Source organism: Corvus moneduloides, chromosome 6, assembly GCF_009650955.1.
Source record: "Corvus moneduloides isolate bCorMon1 chromosome 6, bCorMon1.pri, whole genome shotgun sequence".
Lineage (NCBI taxonomy): Eukaryota > Metazoa > Chordata > Aves > Passeriformes > Corvidae > Corvus > Corvus moneduloides.
The window spans coordinates 7,844,197-7,857,117 of record NC_045481.1 but is presented as its reverse complement, the minus strand read 5'-3'; the positions used below and the strand labels follow the sequence as shown (position 1 = coordinate 7,857,117).

Sequence of the window (12,921 nt, the reverse complement as noted above, 5' to 3'; positions counted from 1 at the left end):
TAATGGGTCATGTTCCCAAAGCCCATGAGAATTTACTCAAAATTAAGTCACTTTTGTCTTGTGGTATGAAAATAAGCACCAATCAATTCCTTCTTCCCAACAGGAACACCACCACTACCCTCTCTTTCAGTCTAAGAATATTGATACTAGATAGCAAATGAAAACATATGTTCCCTTATATCAGTCTCAAATTAGGATAGTCAAAACCTCAGGCACAGTCTAGTCTCAATCAGAGCCAGTGAGTTCTGTATAAGCACAGAGCATCTCCTATCTGTAGCTACTTGCTGAGCTCAGGTTTCAAACCAGACACCATCCAAGTACGATTTTGTACAAATTTAAACTAGTAACTTCAACTGTTACATTCAGTGGTTCATGGTTGCTTGCAATAAATGTCATGGGGACACCTGACAGCCTGAGTATTTGGACATGCTCTGGATGTGTAGAGTACTGATGTTCTCTGCTTGCTTAACACACTCTCAGGTTTTACTAGTTTAAGAAAATGCAGACAAAAGTTTTCCTCCTTAGCTGGTAGCCCACTGCCAAAAAAACCCCAAGTGTATATTTTGCTCATTACCATGGCTGCATTCTCTCATTTGTTCTGCCTCACTGTATGCAATCGAGACGTTAATTCATTATTCTATGAACTCTACAATAGATTAGACTCACAATGGCATATTTGCAGGATTGAGTCAAACTTTCAACTTTCCTTGTAAAAGAACTGTATATTTATTCTCACTATTTGATTTAATAATGAAGTCTCAAGCTGCCAAAGAAAATGCTATCTGATGATTATTAAAAAGATTGTTAATGTTTATTATAATAATACATAAAAACCAAAACAGAAGGGAGAAGTCCAGATGTTAGCATTTATATTCATGGTTGCTATTCTCAAAGACCTGTACTGCATATTGATGGCTTCCTGCCCTGGGATATGCCATTTGCAGGCAATTTTAAAGCAAAGGTTTTAGCCTTCGGAGAGGCCGGAGGAGAACATTCACTCTGTTTACTGGCACTGGGGTTCTTTCCGAAATACCTGGGAGTCTGTGTAGGTTGCTGGAAGAAATGAAGTTAAACCACAGACCACAACATTTTTAAGGTTACTTAAATATTATTCTTTTATTCTTTGAGTTTTTTTTTCCTTTTCACGACTGTTCCTCTCCCCAAAACGGTACTGTCTGAGGGCAGACACTGCACTAAATAAAAGGGAAAAAGGAATTACTGCTACTGAACCTTTGTTGTTTTGTCCATGGGCACTGCCTGAAACTGGAGAGAGCAGCAGCCTAAAACTGCTGATGAAGAGGAGAGTGGAAGCTTCCTGAAGCAGATGGTTGCCCTTTACCTTTCTTTACATCCACCACCCCAGGCCCAATCTTTCCTTTGGCTTGCCTTCTTCAGCACGTCTCATTAAATAACTCATACTAACTCATTAAAAATGGCTCAGCTATTAGACATTATTTTTTCCTAGGAGTCAATCACTTGAGATTTTTATGGAACAGATGGGAAAATTAAAAACAATCTGTCAGAATTAAGGAACAAGATCAAATTAGCTGGAAAGGAGTAGCAGCAAGTTATTACAATTGTCTGCTTCTCACACCATCTTGAGATGAGAGGGTACAGAAATGGCACAAATCTGTAGAACTTTCTATTTAATTACTTCTAATTTTCTGAGAGACTGACAAACAATTTTGAACAGAAATTTACATTTTTTAACAAACCACAACACACAAGTTCTATTATTTCCTGTCAGAGCTGGAGAGTCATGGAGGAGAAAGTTCAGAATTTTACCTTCTTAGGAGGGGTGTAACACAGGGAATGCCATTTGCTGTTTCTTTGTTCACAAGAAACAACATAACATGAAATATTTCCACAGGTCACCAGGTCTGTAACTTCTGAAAACCCACTGAGGGCTGCATTCAGGACAGTTATCTGAGTATTACACAAAGTTAGAGCAAGACAGTTCAACTGAGCTAAGTGGAGGAGCTTCACTCCCATTTTCAATGGGTTTCCTTATAATGACCCAAATGTGTGGGTTCAGATGTTTGGTCTGGCCTATGAGGAAAGTACTTATCTTCCAGAGTTTTAAACCACCATACAACGAATTCACTACAAAATTAGTTTGAGATTGCTATTTTTATGGATGATACAGGCTACCAAAAAAAACTACTACAAATCCATTAGTAGGTCCAAGTACATCTTTCAGTGGTACCATACCATGGGGTATTACAGAGGTATTTGATGTTTCAAGGCAATTCCCTTCAAAAGATTACAACCAGACCTATTTTAGGGTATTATATACATAGCTTTAAAGTGAGGAGTAAACACATAACGTAAAAAATTAAAACATCCACAAGGACTTTCATGAGAATCTCTGCAACTAAAAGATACAGAAAAGAAATTAAGCCAAAGCTGCACATTTGGGAAAAAACATACAGAAGCACTAGAAAAGAAAAAAAGCTCAGCCACATTTCCTAAAAGAGATAGTAATCCTAGACAAGAATTTGACCTAAAATGGATATCAAAGGTCCTAATGCAGCAAAAGGCTTCACACACCCATGTCTCAAACAGCAGCACAAGACCACTTTTTTTTTTATATTTTACAAAGGAAAAGAATACCCTGATATAAAAGGATCATGATAAATCCCAAGCTTCCATCCATGCCTTAAAACAAGCTATAACACCTCTGCACTAAGGAAACACTGTCTCAGCTTAGACCCGCTAATCTTTACATTTTGTGTGGCAGATTACCACTTTTACCATATTCCACAGATGTGTATCTTTGCTGGCTAATCCTCCCGCAGCTGACTCTGAGGGAAATCAGAGGTGTAAAAGGAGAGGTCAGGAATGTAAATGCCACTGATCAATGAAGGAGACTTGGCTCCTCCACACATCTGCCAGTAGCTGCATTAGGGACGACAACCAAACAGAAAAAGAACTTAGTAAGAGATGACAGGGTGTGTGCAGACACACTTCGGAGCTGCTGAAGACCACAGACCTACTCAGCCTTCAGCCCAGCCTCATGCTCAACTTCCCAATGCAGTAGCTCAACTTCTCACTGCAGTAGCTGCAGTAGCTTCCCTTTACAGATGAAATAAATCACTACTATAATTACAGTAGTTTTTCCCAAAGAAATCATGCATGTAAACAGCTTACTGTGCAATGACGTAGAATATTGTTCTTTCTATAAATACAGGAACATTAAGAGTAGCTTAAAAACATTTTAAGAAAGATGTGAACCTAAAATGTCACATACAAAGAGTATTTAACCTGTACTTAAGCTGTTGTCGTACTCAAAGTTTGCAGTTGAAGTGTGTCTGGTCTTGGCCCATAACACAATGTTTTCTGAAAGGGATTCCAACTATTCAGTCAAGGCTGTCATGTAGCATTTAACCATTTAAACTTCAAAAAAGCCCTGACTGAAATAGGTATTAGGATCCTCTGATGGATATTTGACTTCCCTAAACTGTCTAAGTCAATGTGCAGAAATTACAGACAGCTGACCCAAGGATACTGCAACATAAAGAGTGCAGAACCTTAATTCCTCCTCTAAGACCCTTATCAAAAGAGAAAATATGCACCGGAATACAACCTCTACAGCTGAAAACACCTCTTAGAAGAGTTCAGAAAATGACTCCATTGTGTGCCATAGAAAACTACTTTCCACATTTTTCCTTCCCCCAACACAGTACAGCTTTGTATTTATTGAAATCACAGTAACCGATGCTTTGTGATATTCCAGCTCAGCAGACATTTAGTTAGAAATACTACAACTTCACACTCTCAAACCTGAGAAAGGAAGGTGGTGTTTCATGGAGCAACGCAAGACATGCAGCATTTGACCACAGCAGTTCTGAGGTAGGGGACAGATGAAAACTGACATCCTGTTAAAATGTGCACACACACATATGGACCATGCAAAGTTAATTCTTTTGAAATACATCCTAGCAACTGAGATCAGCAAATAAACTTTGCCACAGCTTCTTAAATATGTACTTCTAGAGCTCCAATACTTGAAAGAAGGTTTTTGGGATTAGGGGGCTTTGTCGATTTTTTGGTGGTTTTTTGGGGTTATTTTTTTTATCCAAAGGTTTGGGGTTTTTTTGCTTTTTGTTATAGTTTATTTTTTTCAGGTAGTCATGCAATTTTGCCTTGTAGTCATCAATTTGGTAATCTGTCTTCATGATTTGACAGTTGTTAACCTGGGCTATAGTTAATCCACATGCAACTGCTGACACTTACTAACTGCTTTTCATGAGACAAATTTTCAAAATCCTTTAATAAATAAAGATTGATTCAGTCTTTCTTTATTCTTAGGTGTGGCTTTAATGCTGACTTTACAAATGTGAATTTGTAAAACTAAAAAATAATTTTAGAAAATCCCCACAGTATAGCAATCACAAAGACAAGGACAAGGCTCTCCTGTACTTCTGTCATTGAGCTAAGACTCTCAAGGCTGGAGATGAGGACTTTCAATGACAATCTTGTACTAATAACTAAAATGCTAATATGTTAAGTAATTGATGAGGTAACACAGGCAAAGAAGTTGACCTTTCTTAAATCCTTGTAAGAGCAACTCAGGAGCTGCTTGTGTCAAGCATGGGCATATGTGTGACACACACAAACTCTGATCAGAAATGAATAATGGAAGATAAAGCACCTAAAAAAAAGACTGACAATGTTGAAAGCCAGGACTTCTCAGCTATTAACCTCAGCTACTTTCACCTACTTTTAAAGGTTAAAAAGTATCTCAAAATTAGTTTAAAGCCTGTAATACCAGTAAGTGCTGCCTACAAACAATAATCTCAGCTCCATGGGGGAGACTTTAGGAACTAATGATGTATGATTTTTAAAAAAACACAATAAACAAACCAAAACAAACTATCAAAACCCCTTCAATACCACTAATACAGAGCCTGCAGTATTTCAGTTTTCATTCTCAAAGAAGACAAAGAAATGGCAGATTCCAAAAGGAGACACAAAAATAGCATGCAGGAATAAAAGCAAGTAAGTGATTTAATCAATCCCCTTTGACTCTCAACAGATATTTGGTTTTAAAAATCCCTTTGATACAATCAGAAGAAAATAATCAAATGTAGTGTGCAACCACAGAAGTATTTAGAGATGCATTCATCTCTGCTGGAGAGCATGTGAATATAAAACATATATTTCATATTTTTGCCCACAATGCTCATAAAGGAGAAAATGTCAAGATTTATGAATCATACTAGATGAAAAGTTAGTAAGAAAATATATAAATAAATAATTTAGAAGTCCCATAATTGTTTTAGCTTTGAAGTATAAATTTTTCTTCTTGATCTTATATTAATTTGGCTTTCTTTGTTCATAGAAGGTTGACAAATTGATTATTCATAGTTTGCCATGTCAAGACTATAATTCCATCTAGTCTTTTTAAACTATTACGTTCGAGAAACACCCCAGATCAGGATTAAAGTACGTTCATAAAATGCTAAGGGGTTGGAATGGGCCTTAAAGATCCTCTACTCCCAACCCCCTCTGCCATGGGCAGGGACACATCTCACCAGACCAGGTTGCTCAAGGTATTATCCAACCTGGCTTTGAACACTTCCAGGGTTGGGGCACCTACAACCTCCCTGGGCAACCTGTTCCAGTGTCTCACCACGCTCACAGTAAAAAATTTCCTCCTAATAGCTAACCTAAATTTTCCCTCTTTCAATCTGTACCCATTACTCCTTGTCCTATCACGACAGCTCCTGACAGAGAGTCTCTCTCTGGCTTCTCTGTGGGCCCCCTTCAGATCCTGGAAGGTGCTGTAAGGTCTCCACAAAACCACGTTCACGTTTGTAAACATGTGTCCTTTTCTTGTTTGAATCTAAAATGACTGTGCTTTCAATTTTAAAGTGATAATCAAAAACCACCTAAACTTGTTAGAGAGCCAACACTCCAAAGCAATTCTTTGGGAGGAGTCGACCTTCAAGAGGGCCTACTTCATCTTATTTCAAAATTATTTTTGATGTCCATAAGAAAAAATTGTATATAGATCCTGTGTCACTTCTGTATTCAAATTAACCATCCATTTCACAGCTGGACACATCCTGAAAACTTCTAATGTGGTCTCCAAAGCGCTGTGTTCTTCCTTTTATCAGCACAGCACCCAGGTCCTTAAGCCAGAGAAAACAGCCCCTTCGTTTTTGGAACAGAGATGTAATAAAGCTGTGCCCTTTGATTATTCTCCAGAGCAATTCCTTTAGTTTCCCAGAGCTTTAACTACAATGCAGATAGTCCTGAGATTAAATGTGTGTGCTTGCACAATCTTTACTGGCTCATTTAAGTCTTCCTTCAAAGCATTTTGCATCTTTCAAAAGCCAACACCAATCCAATTGGCTGCTTAAAATGCAGCCTATTACAAAAGCAAAGCTATAAGCTCCTGACAAAAACATTCACCCTTTCATACTAATCACAGATAAAGTGGATTTGGCAATAGATAATTAGAGATGTCTAAAAGACTTCTGTATTCTGATGAAATTTGAATGCTTTCTCCAATACAACGTAAATATTTAATACTAAATAAACCCAGAAAAAAGTGGTGAGCCACTTATGCTTAAGAAAATAAATGTTACTTTAGACAAAATCAAAAGGAAGGTTGGTTTCAGTAAACTGAACTGCAGCAGGAAGTTGTTCATGACACCATAAAGCAGGAAGCATATGTTTGGTTAATCATCAGACCAGCGTAAAAATGGACTAAGAAGCGGTAGTAAACCCATATACATGCACTTTCAAAACACAATTTATACCTACTTGTAAAGTAGCAATTTGTACTGCCAACCAGAGAATACTATCAGGACAACTTCTCTGGAATAAACAATTCTCTCAGCAACCTATTTTCGTATAACAAAGAAAAAAATAAAAAGAAAATTCAACTGCAAAATAAATGAGACATCAAAGCATGCTGCTCTCAATAACATTCCTTAAGTGTCATATCTTGGCCAGTATCCCAGGATACCCTTGGAAATGACACATTGCATCTCAATGGGATTCTTTCAACAAAATATTTTAATAAATAAATTCAGGTTTTATGCTAACTTATCTGATTGAATACAGCTTTATGGGCATTATGTGCAACAGATGTCAGAGCCTGATGGGCTTTTGTTCCAATTCCTAATTATTTGTGAAACTGCCATTTATAAACACTGTCACATAGTAAGACCAATGAATAATCCACCTAAAAGGCCTAAGGACGACTCCATTCCATTCTGAAATGGCAAAAGTCAAAGTTTTAAAACAACACCAGGTTTCAAGGACAGCTCACAAAACAAACAGTTCAAGTGTTCTGCACTAAGGTAAGGAAAACCAGCAGCTTTGTTTATTACCCACCAAAATCCAAGTATGATGTGCTTAACACAACCTTTTGCCAGGTATAACTGCACAGTCTCACTACCATCAGTGAGAAACTGGTAGCTGTTCACATTTTCCCAGATTTTCCTACCTCTAGAATAATGTGTAAATAATTTCCACTTTTGCAAGAGATATTTTCAGCTAAAATAATAAAATACAGACACTCCAATTGCAGAACATTTCCTAGCTTTCCTAAGATTATTTTTACCAATCCCAAATGCAGGCCATGATCATGCTACTGTCTCTAACCCATGTACAAACTCTTGGCACCCTTCACACAGAACAGGTTTAGTTCAAAATCACACGAAAGCAGAGGGAAGACTCTGATTTCAGAGAATATAAGAGAACAAACACATTCATTTATTTTGCATATTATTGGAAACACTAGAAAATTAAATCCCTAAACTTGTAAAAAACCCAAGATGCTTCTAATCTGGATACCAGAAACCTTTATTCAGAAATTTATGATTAACCAGCCAAAATTCTTGTGTACCTGCTCAGCTGTAAGAGTTTTAAAGGATTCTATTCTTAAAATTAGGCAAATATTTAAGTTCCCAATGAAGCAATGCCCTCAATAAAGATTTTATTGCCATTTTACCCTGTTTCAGTGATACAGCAGAGAAGAGATTATTATATGCTATAGGGTGCTTTCATATCACATGCTTAAAAAGATGAAATGAGAATCTGAAAATTTGGCTTATGATTTCATGTTTCTCTCTGATAACTTTACAGCATCAAATACATTAACATTTCTCTCTTTCCTATGCTTTTATTTAGATTGGATCCTAAGGTAACAACAGAGTAACTCATTTTAAAAGACAGTAAATACGCCTGCAGAATTCCTGGCACAAAAGCAGAGGATCTGTCAAGTCTTCACTTCAAAAAACGCCAAAAATGAACAACGAAAAACACACCATTAAGTGCATTTTGTTTGCAAATATCGTATGCAAACAAATACTGTAATTACTTGGGTTGAAGAAAACTAATAGGCTACTACATTTTTTCCTTCTAATACCACGAAAATTATCATTATCCTGACAGCATCCTTGATAGACAGATATCACGCCTAGACCTGAGCGTTTTCAATGACAGTGATTACAAAACATGCCTTCCTGGACTGTCTTATTGCTTATTGGTAAAAAAAGTTTCTTAGTGTTTAATTTTAAAAATACTTTCCCCACCACACATAATTTCTCATTCTGCCATTGATTACTGACGAAATTAAATGATTCTGGCCTGCTCTGTAACGTTCCTTCACATTTTGTGATAAATGGTAATTTCTCTCCTCAGTTGTGCTACCCTCTGCATGAACATGCCCAGCCCTCATTACCTTCTCTCAGCTGTTATTTCCCTAAACTTTCCATCATTTTTGTTTGTTTAACTATCTCCAGTCGATTTTAAACACTGCATTATCCTCCACACTATCTTTGAAGATAATCAAGAAAATTCCACATCATCGACACCCTGGAGGAGACATTACAAAGATAGACAAGGTTTGCAGAACAACAGCACATCACTGCAAGTAAAAGGCATATGCCACCCAAGATGCCACCCAAGAAAAACTTTTTTTTTTTACCTATAAGGATGTTAAAAAGCTGTATTTTAAAACTACTGTGATAATTCTTGTGCAAAGGAAGCATCTGAGTTAAATTTCATGGTGTCTTATAATACACTAGGACATAAACCAGAAAAATACATACAGGATTAAGTTTCCATAAAGCCCAAATGATCTGGCATATGAAATAGGAGAAGGAATTTAATCCACTCCTATAATGTGGTCAGGGCACATGACTTCCACTCTGTCTCCATAGCTGCCTGCTACAGCCACCGAGCCAGAATAGCAACCGTGGCTCCTGCAGGCCACTCGCCCGGCTCTGGTGACCCATCCCCGGCCGGCTCTCGTGGCCAGAGCCGGGATGCAGCCACCTCCTGGCGCAGCTGTTGGGCTGCATTCCTTACTCCCCTCAGCCAGGGATTTCTGCCCTCGGCCAGGTAACTGCAGAGCACAGAGCCTGGATACCTTCATCTCCTCCTTCTAAGTTATGCTCATTTTTAACCTGCCTTGAGAGCCTCCTCCTGTTTGTCCCCAGGACTGGTACCTGCAGGATAGAACAAGCTGAGGTGTAGAGTGCCTTGGTTTCCTTCACCCTGTAAACTCACTCCTGATAGAAAAATACATTTTTCAGTTGTCTTTGTAATAGATAAATTGTAAAGTCATTTTTTCCAAGGAAGCAAATTAGATTAGGAATTAATTTCTTTTAAATGTGAAACAAATTAATCTCTCTACTTAAAAAAAAAAAAAAAGCAAATCTTGCAAGGCAGGAATATAAGAATAAACCTAATGGTTTTTTCATGAACAATTTTTAAGTCAGGAACTATTGCTGAGTCACTGTGACATGATTTTGAGGGTAAAACCACAGCATGAATGGGGTATGATGCACATGTAGAGCTGCAAGTTTTTCAGTCCAAATGCTTTTTACTCATCACATGATATTTTCAGAGGTGAGAGGAACTCACTTAACTACCTTGCACACTTCAGTCTCCTCAAATTTGTTTTCCTTTAAATGTAGTGAACTTTACAGTGCATTTTTCATACTTTCCAATAGAGAAGTAGACATAAAATTGTTTTGTCAACTAGGAAAAGGTACAGTTGTGTCCCTGTTCTCAAGCATTGTTACTCAAAGCACAGAAGAGAGCACATGACTGTACACTGACCTTCATCTGTTCCCAAATTATGCCTTTTAAAAGCCTTGAATCTGTTTAAGGGGAGCTGCTGAAACCTGAAACGAACGTGGTCTATTGCTTTATAAAGTAGATGAATGTAGAACTTAAGTATTACATTTCAGGCTCTTACTGTACTAAATATAGCAAAATTAGGATGAGGGAGAATATAACTGTAACCTGAGTCTGGTTTTAGAGAATAATTTTTTGTTACAGGTATCAATGGTTACTCTGTAAAATTTAGTATGTTTCTATTTCTAACAGAAAATCACCACAAATTTGCAGAAGGAAAATGTTCTGATAAAGACTTTTATTTTTAAAAGCCAAATCCTTAAAAAAAATTAACAGCTCTTCAGCCCGCAAATCACACCCCCACAAATTGCTAACCAGTTCTGACAGACCCAAGTCTAAAAAGAATCTTGAAATACACCTTGCATCTAAATTTCCATTGCTTGCACTCTGCTTGATTTTCATCAGGATATGTGTGACCAAACACATCATTTGAGTATTAAAGGGAAAATCATACTTAATTAGAAAAGAAAGCAGTGCAGAACTGCAGAAAGCATCTTTTGCTGTGTGCCTAACACAACAGACCAGAATTATGTAGCACTTAGGAGCACCACCTCAATAAACTTGTTCTATAATTACCATGGAGAAGAGGTAATCAAGGATTTTTGCTTCTCTTCAGTCATTTTTAGTAAACTTCACTGTTGTTTCTAACAACATAATAAAACCTTCCAGTGAGCTCTGATAATGTTCATCTGCATGTTTCAGAGAAAGATTAACTTAAATCTGCCTCCATAGGACAAGAACAATAGTAAGCTCATTATTTTCCAACAGAAAAATGGCTTAGAAATTGGCAGATTTCTTGACAAGTTTGCAAATTTTTGACAGTTTTCTGATGGGAACTGTAACACTCATTAAAAATTTAATATGCTTGTAAAATCATAGAAACCTTCAGGATGTAAGCAACTTTTAGAGATCATCTGATCCAATCTCCTGTTAAAAGTCACACTAACCTCTAAGTTAGGCCTGATTTCTCAGAGCTTTGTCCAGTCAAGGTTTGGACTTCTCTAAGGATGGAGATTCCTCAGTCTCTCTGGGCGAATCATTCCAGGACCAAACTACTGTCCATGGGTATGTCCTTGTGTCCTGGAGCTTCCTTCTGTTACAATTTAAACCTAAATATGGTAAGAAATACTGCTTCTTTTGTCTATCCTGACACTCAGTTGACTTTTGACAGCTAAGGTTCTGAAGGTTTGCCTTGGCCACAGTTTATTGTGCGACTAGTAATAAATTGCACATAACTATTTTTATCTTTAAGTGGCTGGGGGGGATTTGGAATAAGCAACTATTTGTTCAACATAAATTACAGAGGTGACTTCAGGACTGGTAACTCTAGTTCTAAATGATCTTGGTCTTAAGAAAGCTCAGGAACCACATACTGTAGACTCATGCCCAGATCTGCAATAATGGAATGGAACGGAAAGGAAAAGTAATACCAATTCTGCTATTTTAACTTGTGCTAGAGTTACACCAGCCTGCATATGGTTAAATGATCTTGCCCTACTGCAACACATAGTGAGATTTTAAAAGATGACTCACACCCAAGGCAAATGAAGTGACTACTGCAGTCTTTGTGTTTTTGTCTTTGTATACTTTAACCAGCTGTTCATCCAAACAGTTGGAAAGGATACATTTATACAACAATAACTTCATCTCTCTTGGAAAATATTTTCCTGTATCTTCTGATGCAAATCTATTACATATTGGCTTATATTGACCTAATTTGAAATGAGACAGAACACTGGGGTCCCAAAGGAACCCAACACACAAGCTGTCAGTTCACTATCATGCAGCAAGGAAGTCAGTCTTAAGCATGTTTACTTGTGCTGCTGAAAGAGGATGACAAATAAAGACATGGGTTAGACACAATGTCTGGTTTTGTATGATTACACAGTTGCTTTTCTATTCATCATCACTGAATTTATTATACATATCAATTCTATGTAAATATATAATATATACATGTGTTCTTTACTGATCTGGAATTCCAACATGCTCAGCTCAGGTAAACATACCTGTTATAAAATCTTGGAGCATTTAACAGTCTTACAGCATTTTCATAAGTAGTAAGTTATGAACACTTATGGAAAAGTGTTATGGAAAAGGGATCTTAATTCTGGAAAACACCTACAATCTTCCTCAAGCAGACATACACACTGGGAAATCCTGACCAACAGAACATATGTCCCAGAAACCTCTCCTCTTCTTCAATATTTATCCTTCATTAACAGTAATGAACCACTAAGAGCTCTCTCAGTATGAATTGCTCTAGAATCTTCAGCAACTAGTTAACATGACTTTTCCATATAACAAGCATCACAGCTATTAACATACAGCAAAATATAGGGCTTTAATGAATTATAAGGGATTTTGAATCTGACTAATGTATGATAATAATTGCCTTCCTAGTCACAAATAAAATTTACGTAAACCCATGGATTTCCTATGCAGAAAGTTCACATTACTACCTTTGGTGTCAGAAGCTGCAATGAATTTCCTTGTGAAAGAGTGTTAGACATTCTGCAGTTCAACAGTAGTCACTAATAAGTTCGGGTGGCAGCTGTTGTACATCTGAAGCTAACAAATGTTATGTGACCAGAGATGACTGGCATGACATGTGGCCATAGCCTTTTTATAAAGTTATGTTCTCAACTATTTTAAAAATGTCCACAAAAGTCGTTCAGAAATACTGTTCCCAAGAAGTTCATGGAAAACTGATCCTTTAATACTTACCCCACTCAGTTAGTTGCATATATTCACACA

The 12,921-nt window shown here is 37.2% G+C and overlaps 1 protein-coding gene across 1 annotated transcript in view; it reads right to left on the bottom strand.

Moving 5' to 3' along the window:
* The window catches only part of NUDT14 (nudix hydrolase 14), a 60,424-nt gene that overhangs the window by 18,182 nt on the left and 29,321 nt on the right, over positions 1-12,921 (bottom strand). The gene's annotated exons all lie outside the window — the stretch shown is intronic.